This window comes from Corvus cornix, chromosome 1 (assembly GCF_000738735.6).
Source record: "Corvus cornix cornix isolate S_Up_H32 chromosome 1, ASM73873v5, whole genome shotgun sequence".
NCBI classification, from domain to species: Eukaryota; Metazoa; Chordata; class Aves; order Passeriformes; family Corvidae; genus Corvus; species Corvus cornix.
This window is the reverse complement of record NC_046332.1, coordinates 58,033,430-58,050,755: the sequence shown is the minus strand read 5'-3', so window position 1 is coordinate 58,050,755 and position 17,326 is coordinate 58,033,430. Positions and strand designations below refer to the sequence as shown.

Below are 17,326 nucleotides of genomic sequence, written 5' to 3'. Positions count from 1 at the left end.
GCTGATGTATCTGCAGTGTTTCCGTTTTCCACGGAAGCTCACCAGTGGAGGTCAAATACCAAAGGCCACAAGGACCCTCCATGTATTTATAGTCACACATTCACAATACCATACAAGAGGCAATAAACCTCTGCACCTAAGCTGGCTTACATGGTTCCAGCTCGAAAATGTATGGGCAAAAAACCTACTAACCCCTTAAAGAGATAACAGGGAGTACATGGCAATAGTAACAACCTCCACGTGCTAGTCCACAGACCTTGTCCATGGGAGGGACTGCGAAGAATTCTAAATCCAAGTTTTACAGAAAAGAAACTGGGATGGCTAAAGCTAATTGATTTTCCTGCACTGTAGCACAGATATACTAAAAATGAAATATAGTCCTTACTATGTTTCTTTATATTGGAAAGAAATAAAAAATAAGTGGATGTGGACATGAATATATACAGAATAAAGTGCATATATATCTCTCAGACATACACAAACAAATGAGTAGAAAATAAGCCTGTATAAGAAGAAATAACTGTGTAAATTTAGAAAATGCCAGCTCTAAAATTCCTCCTGTGACCTTCTATCACTTTAAAGATGCAGCCTTCCATTGCCACAGAAAATGCTAGATTTTTCTCAGGTGTCAATAACGGCTGTAACTAGGAGTAAATATGGCTATAAATGCCATTTATATGCAAAGGGTCAGAAGTGATATTGCATGAGTAAGTTTAATAATAACTCTATTTATTCCTAAATACTGACCTTGCAATCTTATTGTTCATTGAATGTGTATGTTAAATGCAAAAAGGGTCACTTTCTGTATTTACACAAATGTGCTTACCACTTTAATGGAATAAGTACCTTTTGGACAGACTGGAAATACAAGGTCACCATCAGCTATGTGTTATACAGCTGTTCAGCTGTGTTATTTATCTGTGTATAGATCCAAAGCCTCCTAAGTGTGGTCTGTGGGATAGTTTGAGTCACTTTCTTTGTCCAAATGGTCCATCTGACATGTCCCTCATCACACAGGGTACCGTATGCTGGGGTATGCTCTGAGGATTTGGATCAGATGTTATCAAGCCCTCACATTCAGTTTGCTTCTGCAAAGTGAAAACAAACACCAGCATGTCCATTTGGACTCAGCTGTGGTATTTCTATTTACCACATCAACTCCAGGCAGCCATCATAATTAGCAACCTCGTGAAGCTTATGCAGCATTTGGCTTCCTCCTGCCTGTTTGAGCAAATGGAAGGACATTTGGTGTGAGTGGAGCAGGCGGGGAGCAGCTGGGGAGGTGTCTGCGTTCCCACCTTCATGCAGGGGTTCAGAGCTGCCTTTCTCCACCCCACCAGCTCAGTGCCTCTGATGACCCTGGACCAGACACAGGGCATCTCTGTGAATACGACAGTCATAACCCGCTCCTCTCTCCAGTATCCAGACTCCTACACTACCACGCTTTGGACACTGTCTGCAATGCCAGACATTTGATTTTACAGTTTTGTCATTTCTGACCCTCAAAAAAAAAGATTGGTCTGAGCTCACTTTAACCCAGGGAAAATTCCCTTTTCTCTGCTGACGCTTTTTGTTAGCCACCGTAGACGGACAGCAGAGATCTGTGATGTGCACAGTGTTGTCCTTCAGGCTGGGAAGGTGTGAAAGGTGCCAGGATGCGCTACACAATCAAAACCTTTGGAAGCAGATTGTCCTGTTCCAATGGTCCAGTCTTTCTGCTGCTCCTTATAGTGATTGACTGTACTCCTTGTTCACCAAGGAGACCGTAAAAAGAAAGACTTTTAATTTTCAGCAAAGACTATTTAATTTTGCTTTTAAGAAGGCATTGCAAATGGAAGAGAAGTTGCACGTCAGAGTTTGCTGCAAGGAGCAGTTGTGAAATCTAGGATTCATAATGGCTGAGCAATGGAGGGTTTGTAATTGTTGCACAGACAACACTGTCACCGAAGGTTGAGGTACACCTGATACTGCCTTATTGCAGATAGTGGCAATAAGCAATTTTTGAGGACCTTTGCAGTCAAACATTTCTAACATTTTGTTATCTTCCTGTCTGTAAGCTTTGTTTAGCTGATCCTGATGAATTTAGCAGAAAGTTTCATCCATGACACCACCCGCCCCTTGTTCCACAGTACACTTGAAAACAGAATGCCACCCAATTCAAACTCATCACTAAAATAATGCATCTATCTCCTACGCAATGTCAGTGTGAGGAGGAGAAATTCCTAATGAATGTCTCCAGATCCTCAAAGGATGTCAGAAACAACACTAGCCCATTTTTCTTCCAAGCCCACATAAAACTGAGAGGCTATGGTTCTGCAGGGAAGTGGGATGGATATATATCTGTTTAACAAGGACAAGCAGACAGTAGAAGGTAAAAAGTAGGGAACAAAATAACCTTTCAGCAGTGCAATTTCTGAGAAGTCTGTTCTGTCAGGAACTTGAAGAACAACATACGGGGACAGTTTCTCCATGGTGCTCTGAGAATGGAGTGTTAATCAGAAGACTACTTGCAGCTTGTCAGCTAGTCACTGAGCATTGCATGTATGAGAGTTTGGGACAGTTTTTGTGATTACAAAATCCACTGTTAGCTTTCACCACATAATTTTACAGCAGCATCCCAAATACCACACAGAGCAAGTCCAGCATGGCCATACGAAAATATTTTGTTGCATATAAAACCTTCATCACCTTCATAAATTTCTTTCCATCACCACCCACACCCTGCAACTCCTGATTCTAGAGGGATATAGAAGAAATTGCAATCAACTGACTGTGGGTATGCTTGGTCTTGTTTGGCACAACATACTCAAGGGTGAGCATTCTTGCTAGGATGCTGACCTTGAACTACAGAAAAAAAATCGTATTTTAGTATTTACATAGACAGATCCTTGCTGGATAAGGTGAGCAGAACACTGAGACTATATGCCTCCTGTCTCTAGCAGTAACATGAGAATATGGATAATCCTGCAACATGTCTTCAAAGTACAGTGGAGTTAAAATTTAATAGCTGTACATCACTCTTTACATAAATCACAGGAGTAAATAAACCAGATCTTTCTCCCTTTCTATCTCAAAAGCCAAACAACTATCCTATCACCTATACCTACCCCTTCTTTGCAAATCCCATATGCCTTCTCTCCGCCCAGAGTGCGTTTCCTCAGGAATGTCTCTTTTCCCATATTTCTTCAACATTGCCCCAAAGTAGAATAATAATTTTTCCTCAAAACAGATAAAGATATAATGATGGCTTTACTATACACAGAAGTGATGCTGCAATTTCTCTATCATTTTCAGGATGTTAATAATAAAAATACATGCTTCTACTGCAACCATTATGCCACTGCCTCTTGCCTGTGCTGTGATGACAGGCTGATTTAGACACTATTCCCAGGAAGATGAAAGAGTGAGGGGAAGTTGTAAAATGCAGGTATGAAATCTGAAATTTCAGAAATACTTATGGTGACAGTGAGTCCTTGCAGTCTTAGGAAGAGTGAGGTTTCTAGCAGCTGGGATTGCCAGGCAAAGGTGGGTTGGGTGCAGGAATCAACTGCACCATGGGTTTGTTGGTCACTGCACATCAAGCCCATCACATTGAAGCCAAGGTCAAACCAGGACTTCAAGCCAGAAAAGCAAGGTCAGCGTCAGCAAACTTAGGGACTGCAATTTAGCTAAGGCAAGGATACAGGACAAGGACTGAGCTTAAATCACAGGATCACGGGATAATTCTGTTTGGGAGCAACCTCAGGAGGTTGTTAGTCCTACCTCCTGCTCCACGCAGGGTCAGCTATGGTGTCAGAGAAAGTTGCTTGGGATTTTATCCAGCCAGATCTTGAAAATTTACAGGGATGAAAACTGTAGGGTCTTCCAGGAAACCTCTTCCACTGCTGGACTGTCTTTATTGATTCTCCTCACATGCACTCTGAACCTGTCATTTTTCACCAAAAGCCTGTTTTCTCTCATCCTATCTCACACACTACTACAAAGAGCCTGGCTCTGTCTTATCAGTGCTTCTCATAGGTGCTGGGGCCTTCTGTAAGGTCCCCCCACATCCACCTCATCTCCAAGCTGAACAAGTCCAGCTCCCCCAGCCTCTCCTCACAGGGCACGTGCTTCAACCCCTGACGATCGTAGTGGCCCTGCTAAACTTGCTCCAGTTTTTCAATTACTTTCCTGTACTGGGATCACAAAACGGGTTGCTGTACCTAGATGTGGTCTATTGAGTGCAGAGTAGGGGAGAAGGTCACTTCCCTCAGTTTACTGACTGTGCTCCTGTTCATACAGTCAAGGAGGCTTTTTCCCTCTGTGCTGCAGGGCTCGTGTGCAGCCTGCCGTCTGTCAGGTCCTCATTTCATAAGGCTCCTGTCAGCCCATTCCACCAGCCTGTCTTGGTGCATCTCTCTGGCTCTCCCCTTGAGTATATTGACAGGTGCCTCCCAGTCAGGCTTGATGAGGTCATTGATAAACATGTTACACAGGTCAGGTCTCAGGACAGAGAACTGATAAACCTCCCTGAAGATGTGGTGGTACAAAGGAAAAACACATAGCTCAAGGAACTCCAAGCATCCCCTGCAGATGATCCACATCTTGGAAAATTGAGGAATTGCCTGACAACGAAATGACAAGCAAAAGAGAAAAACAGGGAAAAAGTAAGATGGAAGAAGGAAAAAGGAAAAATAAGAGAGGCAACAACAGCCAAACTTCTGAGTGAAGAGGTCTGAAATAAAGAAGCAGAATGTGTGGTTGAAGAGATAGTCAAACCAAACAAATAGAAACCTACCACCATGCCCAGGGGGTTTTGTACCACACCTGATTCAGGTAGCATTAACTCAGTGCATATTCTGGCTGTCACCATGGCTTAAGTATAGATGTGATTGCCAAGCAGACTTTATCACATTTTCCTGAAAACACTGATGACTTTCATTTGAAGGTCACTTTTTGAATATTTAAAAAGTAGCATGACAGTAAAAGGCTTATGAACATAAAAATAATGGTCTTGTATATACAACTTCATGTATTCACATTCATGACAGAACATTTAATCTTGAAGAACAGGAGGAAATCCTCCACTGGTCTCAGATATATATAAGATATTTTTATTTCATTGACTTTATAAATGTCTGAGTTCGGGTGAGCTCATGATTTGAGACTCCTTTTATAGTCAGTAGACAGAAATGAGCACATCCAGAGAGTGATTTATTAGAGCAGTCTTAAATGCAAATCTCCTCTGGAGACTTCAATTTCTCTCTTCAATTTCAGTGAAGGGAAGGTCGTGTGACTATCTCAGACTTGGTTACCTGACTTAGAGCAGAAAGTAAGGATCCTTCCCCCTGTAATTACACAGACCATTGGGAATCCCACCTGAGCCTTCCTGAGAACAGCTGATTCTTGTGGGAGCAAGATTTTTATTGCATAAGACTATAACAGGATCTAAATCCTCCTGTCTGCTTTTTTTCATTAGCTTTGGTTTACAGACACTGCTCTAAGATATTAAGTCTTAGAGATAGTGGGGAAAAACTTGAGGAAAGATGTTGTGCAAGCAGCACATTTCAAAAATTAATACCAGAGATTTCACTAAGGCAAAAAAAAATATCCCTGGCTCTTCATATCATAGCACCAACTTGCATCCCATGGTTGTAGAGCAGCAAAAGGAAGGCAAAAGCATTAAAATCACTCATGAACAACTTCAACATGATTTTCACTTATTTTTGATTCTGTGTCAGAATACACCTGTCCAGACACATGTAGACATCCTGTAGATGCTCCAGAGAAACGACGATTGTACTGCCACCTTGGAAAAAGTAGGAATCCCGAGTGTCTTTGAGATGCATGTGCCCAGAAAAACAGAAATGGAATTCACTTGATCACAGCTAGAGATCTACCACAGATGTCTCAACATCTGAACTAGGCTTGTTTTGTACTCAGTGGAGAAAAAGAGATATTTTCTGGGGAACTTCTGAGCTCGCAAAAAAGCAGACATCTAATGCTCAAGTCTGTTGCACATACGCAGGTATCTAGTGCCATTTCAGGTGTCCTAGAGGGACTGCAGTATCCAATGGGGTTGTCACATATGACAAAGGACCTATGTCCTCCTGGAATAGGAGCTAGTAGCCAAGTGGGAGTATCTTAAACTGCAGCAGGTGCCACAATAATGTAGGCACATTGAACTGGACTTTTACATAGCGGGGATGGAATTCAGGTCCAGAATGTAGAAGCATGTTAGACACTTGAAATCAGCTGGTCACCTGTAGGTATTACTTTTAGACTGAGACTATTAGCTCTCAAGACTCTACTGTATTGACTAGATCTTCATCCATTGTAATGGAGGCTTAGACACCTCACTTGCATGCAAACACATGCCTCAATGTGCATCCACTCTTAGAGTGACATCGAGTTGTCTAAATGCCATAAAAGATGCCATAGGACTTCCAGCTGCTCCAGGAGAACTTGCAACTTTCATTGTCTTTTGTAAGTCAGACCCATATGGGTGTCTGAGATTCCTTCAGGCACCTCAGATTGAATTAAGCACCTGTATTTTAATGACTGAATTGAACTTGCAAGTTAATGTGACCGTTTCCAAGCCCAGGGTTCACAGCAGGAGAATACCAACACATCCCTCAGCAGGTGATGTACCTGTACTACAAAAACAGTCTGGCACCTCCTCCCATGCATGCACACAGGTGAGACATTAATGATGAGCTGCAACAGCAGCAATGGTTGGACAGCAGCAAAAGAACCTTAGGTACTCCTCACCCTTCCACATGCAAGGTAACCTGGAAGAGGAAGGGTTTGTCCCATCCCATTTCAGAAAACACCAGTATCAATTTGATACAGATGTGAACGGGGCACTGGAGAGAAATGGATGCTATTAGGGCGGAGTTCACCCAACATTTTCTTTGGCATAGCGTCCTTTTTGCTCTGCAAGTGCCAGCTTCCCTTCCCTGACTTCCAATGCAGACTACATGACCTGTTCAAATGTAGATATCTGTACTGTGAATATCAAGATCTGGTCACATCCCACACTGGAGGACACAAGAATCTCTGCAGCAAGGTTGCCTCATGCTTTGTCCATCTCCTAGGAAAATGGATAAACTGGCTCAAAGAAACTGTTTGGAAAGTCTCCAATAGATAATATTACCTACACTTCTCCCAGTGCTGGACTGCCCCATGAAGCAGATCTGCTTCTGCCTCTCACTGAAGTGCTTTTACTTCAATTTTTTCAAGAAATGTTATAGAGGATGACAGCTTTTGAGGAAGGACTTTGAGAGACAGAAATACATACATATAATCTCTGTGCGTATATGTATATGCTTTTTCCCCACCACTCCACAATTCTGCCCAATTGTTTTTAATGGTCCAAAGTTACAGGAGTTTCATCATTTCCATAGGAAAGCTATTCTAACATTTATTACTTTACAAGTTCACTCGATAGTTACTCTGTGCTTAGCCTATATTTTATTTCTGTGAGAACTGAAAATGTATCAAAAGCCAACAGTAAAATAGAAGGAGAGAAAAAAGGAAAAAATGTGTAGAGGCATACAAGAAAGAGCTTGTGGCATATGCATGAGTGTAAAACTTCAAGAAAAAGTTAAATTAATGAAGGTAGTTCACAGTTTAAAATTAATTTTTTTCGCATTTCCTTTTCTCAAAGGTTCCTCTTCTGTATTCCAAATATAAATGGTGGTGGGATTATTTAGAAACCAAGTACATTATAACTAAGGCCTATAGCAACCTCACTGAGCAGTGAAATTTGTTGTCTCCCTCTGATCCTCAGATTATGGAGATGAGGGGAAGAATGTACATCAGTAAGATTCCCTACCGAGATAGCTTTTCACTCTTTTCAGTAAGAAAAAGATCAAAGGGAAAATAGCTAATTAACATACCAAAGGAGACAAAACCCCTAGAGCTTTATCGTTGTTGCAATCCAATAATAAACAGCCAAGTACAAAAAAGATTATTTGATAGTGACACACAGAATTGAAAGCCTTTGAAATGTCAGCTTCTCAAAAAAATATTTTTGGAACAAAAAAAATATCCATAATTATACAGAATAATGCTTAAGCATTGGGGAGTAGCTCTTCACTCCTATGAGAGCTTGCTTGTAAAACTACTGTGCTTAAGAACAACAGCTTGGGTTGCCTTTATTTAAAGTAAAATAAATTTTAAAAAATACCACACAAAAGGCTTCAAATCCCTTCCTAAGCAAACACTCAATTCTTTCATAAATTAAAAATTAAGTACAGTTGTACTTGTTCTATTAAGAAATAGCATCAATCTCCATTCCCAGACAATCTTCCTGCTTTTACAGGCTTGAGGGCAGTGGGACACCAAGATTTCAAATGATGGCTGTATAGGCTGGTGAACTCCTATTCCACGCTGTAAGTTGTAGGTAGTTTTAGAAAGCCAGAGGCAAAAAAGACAAATTCATGTAGCTGTAAATCATGTGAAACTCTTCTCTGGGGAAAGCAACTGCTCAGACTACATGGATGCATCAATACCAATAAAAGAAAAAGGACTGGGGCATGGGCCCAAGCATATTAATTTGCAGGTGGTTTCTGTGGCACACTTCTGGCTCAGAGCAGCTTTCTTTTCACAGCACTATTAAAAAATTAACACCACTCTGAGGCCATTCACAACAGATACTTGGGCACAAACAGCCTGAGTTTGGGGATAATTTTAGCTGCATGGACAGGAACAGTTACAGAATCACAGAATGATTTAGGTTGTAAAAGACCTCCAACATCGAGTCCAACCTTTGACTGATCACTGACTCATCAGCTAGACCAGAGCACTGATGGGATGTGCCTACAAGTGTTGAGGCATCTGGCTAATGTCATTACTTTCAATTACCTTTAAATTATCATGGCAATAGGTACAGGTACCCGAGGAAGGAAGGAAAGTGCACATCATTCCTGTCTTCAAAAAGGGCAAGAGGGGTTATCCAGGGAACTATAGGCCAGTCACATTGATCTCTGGGAAGGTGATGGAGCCACTAATCCTGGAAACTACATACGGGCACAATAAGGACAAGAAAACCATCAGGAATAGGCAGCATGGATCCATCAAAAGGAAGTCATACTTGACCAACCTGATAGGCTTCTATGATGAAATAACTGTTCCAGTAGATGAGGGAAGAGCAGCAGATGTTGTCTACCTGGATCTCAGCAAGACTTTTAATGGTGTCTCCCTTAAGATCCTCCTAGAGAAGCTGATGAAGTATAGGCTGGATGAGCAGACTGTGAGGTGGGTTGAAAACTGGTCGCATAACTGGGCCCAGAGGTGGTGGTCAGTGGCGCAAAGTCTAGTCAGTCCAGGCATTAATTGGCACTGTACCCCATCTTGTCACTCTGGGCTACAGGCTCCAATCCTGTTCAGCATCTTCATCAATGATCAGGATGATGGGACAAGGTGTGCTCTCAGCATATTTCCCAATAACACAAAACCAGGAGTGGCTGATACACCAGAGGGTTGTGCTGCCACACAGAAACTTCAACACGCTGGAGAAATGGGTTAACAGGAACCTCATGAAGTTCAACAAGAAATGCGAAATCTTGCATGTGGGGAGGAACAACCCCAGGCAGGAGCACATCCTGGAGGTCCACTCAGCTGGAAAGCAAATTTGAATGTGGACACCAGGTTGAGTATGAGCCAAGTGAGACCTGGTTTCAAAGAAGACTAACAGCATCCTAGGCTGCATTACACGAAATACCATTATCGGATGGAGAGAGCTGATCCTTACCCTCTATCCACCACTGATGAGTCCACACTTGGAGTACTGTATCCAGCTCTGGGCTCCTCAGTATGAGAGAGACATGGGCATACTGGTGAGGAGAGTCCAACAAAGGGCTGTGGGGATGACTGAGGAACAAGAGCACCTCATGTACAAGGAGAGGGTGACAGAGCTAGGACTCTTTAGCCTGGAGAAGAGAAGCCTCAGGGGGATCTTATCAAGGGATATGAATAACTGAAGGGAAGGTGCAAAGAAGATGGAGCCAGATTCTTCTCAATGATGTCCAGTGACAGAACAAGAAGTAATGTGCACAAACCGAAATACAGGAAGGTGCTCCTAAACATAAGGAAACACTTTTTCACTGTGAGGGTGACTGAGCACCAGAGCAGGTTGCCCATGGAGGTTGCAGAGTCTCCTTCCATGGAGGTATTCAAAGCCATCTGGACATTGTCCTGAGAAGCTGCCTTTAAGTGATCCTGCTTGAGCTGGGGATTAGACCCAATAACCTCTTTCAAACTCAGTTGCTCTGGGGTTCTGCAATATTATCTCACATCAAAGGTATTCTCCCTTTATTAGGGCTGCTATTGTAGGAGAAAAATTAATTTCCTTTGCTTTTACTCCTCCTACTCTCTGAATAAAGGTAAGTTTCAGTTTCTAGTGGAACCAGTCATTACAATAAAAAAATTTCTTCATTTCACACTGCAATTCCTTAACTTATTCAGCATATTTGTGACTCAATACTGAAGTGCCAATCTATAGTCCTCATTGACAGCAAAACAACATTTCTTGAACCCTTTTTATGCAAGGCAGGGATGCACAGGAGATGCAAGGAAACACTCAGAACTTGCTGCCTGACTCAGCCATTGAAAGCAGAATCCTTACTAGTTAATATACAGTAAATACTGTGTTTTACCTTTTAGGTCCTAAAACAGGCACCTCCATACCACTGGCACTAGAGGATCAAGAAGCAAGAGTGAATGGAGGACCCTAGCTTTTCAATAGGGCCTGGCTCAGTCTGGGCTATTTCAAAACTCAATCTGCTAGAGAGGAGCTAGCCCTCATGTGAACACAAGCCACATTGTGCTACACAAATCTTGGACCATGGACTGACCTCTGGCTGCCTTTCTACAGCAAAGTGGCAAATTGGTCACAGTCATAAATTATGTCCTTGGGCGAAAAAGCTGCATCTGTATTCCCAGTTAAAACATGACAGTCACCAGCTTGATGCAGAGAATATTCTAAATTAAACCATTTGGATCCAAAACTGAAAAAAAAAGCCTCTTTCAGAGGGCCAGTCTTCCACTTCGGTCGTGCCAAGCTTAACGAGTCAGCTATTATATATAGAGAGAAAAAGCTTCCCATTGAAAAGACACAATTATCATAAATAAATCCCTGAAAGATGCCCAGGATATGACATTTGAGAGGCTAAACATGACTACATTGTGTTTTAGCAATGCTCATTGGTTCCTAAGTGCAGTGCAGGTTGGTCTGAAGAGCCCAAAATAACCACCTGTAGCTGCAGCTGACAGGATTGTCACTGTCACTGTCACTGACAGTGACACAGGTCAAAAGAATCCAAAGTCCACACCTCTGAGTCTGCCCTGATAGTCCAGCAGCAAAGCCTGCCTTTCACCTTGCTAGTGGTACACCCAAGCTCACAACATAATTTGGCCTGAAATCCCAGAATAGCTGAGAACTCATTCTACTCTTCAATGAAGAAAACATCCTCATGTAGCCAGCATAAGTGCTAAACCCAAACTGATCTGGAACTGTACAAACTGGGTTTCAACAAATCCCCTCTAGTTGTGACTGAGTTACACCCCCTATTAAAAAAGTCAGTCTAGAAAGAAATGAGGAGAAACTTAGCAGTCAGCTAATAAACAAAATACTTCTATGGGTTCTTTGTATAGATGCTTTGGGCAGGCTGTGAGTGCACCTCTGCTCTTCCAGAGTTAGTCATTTCAGTGTGAGATGATAAAAGTACCCAGTTTTAACCTCTATTGTTTTTCCACTTCAAAAAGACTCCAAAGACTCTCAGAACTTCTGCAGGACTGCAAAAATTCTTAATGATATTTGCTTGTGTGTCTCAACTCACCTAAATATCACATTTAGAAGTGCTTTTGCTAAAGCGGAAACAAATGTATATTACAGACTAGGAGAGATATTATGCCATAATGACTCTTTGGCAAGCTACCAAAATATAAAAGGCTTCTGACAAATCAATATAAGAAGTGTTTTCTACAACATAATAATTGCTTTAGCTATCTACAAGACACAATTTTTATGTGTCCATTATCTTTTCACTATAAAAGCATTAGAGAATTTAGAAACATCATGTGTGTATTTTCATGTCTGCCTAGTCTCATGTGCTTTACTAAAAATAGTCCTTTCATCAGTCATTAGTCATTAGTACTAGGCAAATGCGGCCCTCTTCCCAAATAAGAATCACACATATTCTTGTAGATGGCAAAATTAATTCATTTCAGTCCCTATTGTGCTCACTTTCTCCCATTGTTTTAGGGAAATGTTTTCAGGGGAAGGGGGAGAACTGTTAAGAAGGGCAACTATCTATGAATATCAGAAAACAATCAGAGAACTTAACTTACAACAGAATATAACCAAATATTTTTACTACAAACCCAGTTCAGTGTGTTGTGACACATTGTAACGACACATTACTTAAAAGATCAGTCAAAACCATCCACATTCTGAATAAAAAACACACACAAAGAGTCACTTATGAAATGGAGAATTATTTCCATAAATTAATTGGGAACAGATTTCCTCACATCTATTCCCACCCAGAAGCAGCTTGTTCCACAGACAGGTTTTTCTTGCTTCAGTATGAGTAACCAGGAAAGTATTTGACCCTTAACAAACGATTTTGAATAACGAACACGTTTTTAAAATATTCCAATCTGCTCATGGGCAAATTCATCAGCAGAACAGCAGGCAAAATATTCTACCTTCATTACTTTTTATTATTTAGCCATCTATTCTAATGTCTCTTCAAAACCTCACCCTTTATAATGCCCCTGCCCCCTCCCTCTTTAACTCCAACTGTAGCAGTAGAGGCTTTTGTAAAAACCTCCTGTTGATAGCATTCATTGCGTGTTAGTCTGCAAAGTGATGAGGTAGAGAATGCTTGGAATTAAAATAGGAAAATGATTACTACAGAGGAAATGCAATGGCAATAATCATCAAGTACACTAAGTTTTCACTGTTTGATTGCGAATCTCAACCAGCTGCCATAATTTCATATTCAGAGACGATTGGGGTGGAGGAAAAAGGAGTATGTTTTTTAAGGCTTTGTGAGGCTCCCTCACTTCCTCTTTATGTCAGGCTTATCTACACAAAAATATACACTAAATTAATATTGCTCAGATTGTAAAGTCAAGCATTCCAGTGCTAGTAAATGCCAAAATTAAGATTTCCTGAAAACATTAATTCAGTCCCTTATACATACGCATTGTGCCACACTCTTTAATTGCTTGATGACATACTGTTTTTTCCACATAGTCCTTGCCTCGTTCTGTACTCATGCTTGATGGTGCTCACTTAATGAGTAAGCTATTCAACCTTTTCTTTTATCCTTCGTCTTCAGTGTGGCCCCAATGCTTTATTTACAGCACACTATTTAAACCCTCCTATGAAGATGGAATTTATTTTCTCATGGGTTTTTCCATGGCTGTCATCACTATCATATCTTAAATATTCATTAGGCCAGAGATAGAGGGAGAGATATGCTGTAGTTTGGCGGTTGGAAATCTCACCTGGGAGAGACCTCCAACACAGACTCTGCTCCAATGAATACTTAAATAGCCTGTGTCAAACAGAATAGCTCCAAAAGGAGACACTAACCTGGTACTTGCAAACTCCTGGTTATAGCAGTCATCAGAAGGGTGGGAAACTTGGGTTGGAGACCTTCCTAACCAGGTAAAAACTGCCCCTAAGCTTTTGGAGGGCTAAATATGACATACCAGACTGGTGCTTGCTTTTCCAACAGAAGATTACTGTGGATAACACACTTAACTACAGGAGATGGCTTACCACTATGTGAAGAAATTAAAAGTTGGCTTTCTTCTAGATGAAGGCAACTCTCCATGACCTCAGGAATCTTCTTACCAAACTTTCTGTCTTCTTCAGACTCTTCTTGAACATCCAGTTCTCTCCATGTCCCCTACAAGTGCCCAGCATATAAGACTGTAAGCCTTCAACTGTAGGGTAAGTCTAAAGTACCAGTGAAAGGACCTAAGCCTAGCCTAGTCCATAAGGACCCTAAAACTGGGCAATCGTTCTTTAGCCCCACGTTTCCTAGCATTTGGTGCACGTGGTGTTTCACCACTGCATAAGGTGAAAAGGTATCTGCCCCAAGCAGCTCAGCACCCACAGCTCAGCACTCACCTCTTTCTCCATGAGGTTTTTAACAAACACTGGCTGTGTTAAACAGCCTCAGAGTGTGGACAGAAGCTTGAGGCTGAAATACACAACTCTTTTCTTTAGGCAAAGAACCAAACTAGGTCCCAGCATCTCAGTGCTTCTTTCCTCCTATGCTTAATCATAAACCTGCCAAGTCAGTAGCAGTTTCAGAAGGAGGAAACAATAACACCACTCCAAAATATTTAGAGTCTCTTGACTAAGGTGACTTCCTGCTAGGCATAGTACTGGGTCGCATAAGCAGCTTTTTAGCTGGAAGATAGATTAGCAGCTCGTTAGACTGCCTGTAGATGAATGCAGCTGTCTTTGCCTTTTAAATTTGTTCTCAACTATGACAGTGGTAAACACCAGTTTTGCAAAGTGAGAGTCAACCTCCACCCACTTTAATTTAACTTCTTTCTAATTTAAATAAAATTTATTTGTGTAATGCCTCCTTTACACTTTCTTACTCATTTGAGGGCTTGGTTTCTTAGTTGCTGAGGATTGAAATACTTCAACTGATTTTCTTTTGCTGACAAAGATTTCTTATCAGCAGGTTTCAGCTAGTTGTCTGTTCTTTTTTTCAACCTTCCATGTCTGCCTATGCTCCATATAAAACATCTTTGTAGATTTCACACTTTTTTCCATGGGATTTTCCCCCTTTCCCTTAAAATCATCCATTTTGGAATTTCATCTTCTCTTTTAATTGTCAAAACATACATTTAATTTGTCATAGAAACACGAGCTTTCCCACATCTAACACATCCTAATTTAAATTTAAATGAACACTGATGGAGACAAAAATAATCTAAAATTTCATCTTCCTGCTGGGGATCTACTGGAAAGGTGACAGGAATATGAAAATCTTTTCTGCAGAATTAGTCATAAACACAAAAGCAATCCCTGACTCATTTCACCTAGGTCTCCCAGGTAGTCATCAGGTGATAGTAATGCCTAATCACCTTCAACAAGGGTCAGATTTTAACTGGTGACCTTAACTCTCAACATTTTATCTGAAAATTACCAATTCTTTGAACTGTCCAGATGGTTTAATAGGTTCTTTTATTCACTCACATTTAATTACTTGTCTCCTCTAAATATTTGGTTAGATTCATTAGAACACTGTGTGCCCAGGAAGCACCAGTCAATTCATAAAACCTTTATTGAAGGTTACAGTTTAAACAACATATTGCCACCTTGCCCTATTTATCATTCACGGGTCCAGATTCCCTCAGCAGGCCATGGGCCAGCATCATTGAAGGGTAAAGTCTTAGACTATGCAGACTTAAAAGTCCAGTTACTGTAACTCTGTCACCAAAGGGCATCTGAGAATTGGTACTGTTTAGCAGCTAGACAGTAGTCTAATGAGCAGCACGTCTGAGTTTCATCTCAGGGCTCCACAAAACATATGTGGCACTATATAAATAGTGCATAGGGACCAGAAAGCAACCAAAAATAGAGCTTCAAGAGATATAATTTGAAATGAACATGTGGTGCTGGTAATGATTGGCATTCGACTGCACACTGAGCACAGGGTTAAAGGAAAAAACAGATTACACTGTAGTGGCATGGAAAAGTATCATAAGGAGAACACATGACACAACATATAATGAAGTAATTATTTATATGGCAAGGTGAGCCACTCTTTGGATGTGCTCTGTGGGCCTCTTCACCAAGAGGAGACAGACCTATACTTCTAGGTGGCCTAAAAAAAGGAACTTGTCTTACCCTTCCAGTGCTAAGCCAAGCTGTGCCAGAGGCCTCATGGTGTCCACAGGAAATACCAAGCTTGGAGCAGGTTTTTTCTCTGAAAAAAAAAAAAAAAAAAGCAGATGATAGCAGAAGCAGCCCAGGAAATAGTAAGTAGCTCTAATTGATCTTTCTTTCTCCCCATCTGTGGCCATACCAAGAACCTTGAGTTTGTTCTAAGTCACTCATATTAATCCTCCCCCACTCCATTCCTACTTACTGGAAAATCAGAAAATATTTTGTATTGGGCTGGGTACAAATAATTTCTTAAGGACATACAGGTTATCTACATGAAAACTGTAATCAAAATAATAAGCAAAATTGTCCATTTACCTGTGTCAAGGGCTTGGAGTTAGGTGACAACTCCATCCAGCTCCTGGGGACCATCACTCTTTCCATGGCTTCATTTTATCACTAGCAGCCACAGCAGTTCCCTGCCCAGCCCCGGAGGTCCTTGTCACCTCCTGCAGCCCTGCTTCCATCACCATGAGGCAGCCAGGTCTGCACTCACCAACACTGACTAACAGGCAAGCCTGTGGACAGGGAGGGGAAAGACAAAGACCTTCTCTTGCTACTTGGGCAGCCACAACAGAAGCAACTGCAACTGAGGATTTGTCTCCCCTTCTTCTCCGAGGCTGGTAACTGGCTCACACCGCCCTCGTATCTCTAATGCGACACACACTTAATGGGATGGAGAGTAAGGAGAGGGTTGACCCCTGAAGCACATTCCAGCTGTCTTCTCCACGATTCTCTGGTGTTATCCTTAGTACCTGAGTGGGCATTTCTTCCAAATAGCTTGGGGACAACATCCTCTGGGAATTTCATACAGGCAAAGAATTCAGCATAGACTTACTCGTTAATGTCAAGGCTACATCTCCTTCCATCCTTAAAATGTCCAAGCTCCAGACCACATACTTGTCAGAATGATGGGTAAGTATCCCAGGGAGTAGAACCTCTTCACCCTGCAGCATTCAGAAAGAAATGAAACCTTTATGGAAGGTCGAGGAGAGGAAGAGGGAAGAAAGTGAGATATGAACTTAGTAACCCGGCTGGTAGGTAGCTCACCTCTGTTCAGACTGTGCTCTGGGCTCTCAGGACTAGTCCTTCTTCATTTACACCCAGGATGTGTTTAAATGGTGTTTATTCCCTGACTGTGGATTCACAAACATTACTGGAGGCAATTATCACAACCGGCAGCTCAGGTTACACTCTTCAGAATGATGGAAGGTGTGAGTAGGATTCTGTTGTGGTAAGGAGAACCCTGAAAAAAAACCTTTTCCCCAAAGTGAGTGCTTCAACCACTACATTATTACACAGAAAACTGGCAGAGATACTGCCTTTTTTGACTGTGGGATTGTGGTTTTTTTCCTCCCAACACAAGAATAACGTTTTTACAGCTGCAGGGATTCCAGCTCAGTGCACTGCAAAGGGGGC

The 17,326-nt window shown here is 41.6% G+C and overlaps 1 long non-coding RNA gene across 2 annotated transcripts in view; it reads right to left on the bottom strand.

Annotated features, from left to right (window-relative positions):
• LOC120410385 overlaps positions 1–17,030 on the bottom strand; it is a 39,530-nt gene extending 22,500 nt beyond the window's left edge. Inside the window, exons 1-4 of one of the 2 annotated variants that reach the window (XR_005602947.1) lie at positions 16,958–17,030; positions 16,746–16,854; positions 15,872–15,950; positions 13,778–13,907 (exon numbers count right to left, since the gene is read on the bottom strand). This is a non-coding gene — a long non-coding RNA (uncharacterized LOC120410385). Of the gene's footprint in view, positions 1–13,777; positions 13,908–15,871; positions 15,951–16,225; positions 16,721–16,745; positions 16,855–16,957 lie in introns of those variants that run through there. The other variant, XR_005603247.1, reaches the window with a different exon arrangement.
• Between the last annotated feature and the right edge of the window lie 296 nt (positions 17,031–17,326).